Below are 581 nucleotides of genomic sequence, written 5' to 3'. Positions count from 1 at the left end.
ACACACACCCATAGACACGCGGCCCGGTAACAATGTCCTAATTAACCTTGCATTTTGCTTCGGTTGTCTCATCCGACCATGACCATAGGAAGACCCTCTCAAGCTTGTTAATGCTTTGAAGGGTGGTAGTTTGAATCACCAGCGGCGTGATGAAGTATATCACTTGAGAAGTTAGAACCGACTTGACAAGAGCGGCACGCCAAATGGTGGTGACGTTTTGGCCCTCATAGGTTGCCAATTTGCTCGCCATCTTATCCACAACAAATTGCAGGTCGATGAGCTTTAGCTTCCACACGGAGAGTGGGAGCCCCAAATATCGCAATGAAAATTAAGCCCTAATATTCGTGAGCCCCTGCGTGATGCAGCCCAAGGTGAGGTTGTCGCAGCGAATGGGAACCATGAAGCTTTTATGAAAGTTAGTGCACAGACTGGTGACATCTTCAAAACCTCACAAAATAGTCGTAAGATTGTCCACGTCTCTTTTGATCCCGGCTACAAACACAACCGCGTCATCCCACTATGGAAAGGACAGACGGTGGGGATATGATTAGGGCTTCCAGAAATGCAACTCCACGTGTAAG

Source organism: Triticum dicoccoides, chromosome 1A, assembly GCF_002162155.2.
Source record: "Triticum dicoccoides isolate Atlit2015 ecotype Zavitan chromosome 1A, WEW_v2.0, whole genome shotgun sequence".
In the NCBI taxonomy this organism is placed as follows: domain Eukaryota; kingdom Viridiplantae; phylum Streptophyta; class Magnoliopsida; order Poales; family Poaceae; genus Triticum; species Triticum dicoccoides.
Note: the sequence above shows the minus strand (reverse complement) of the source record.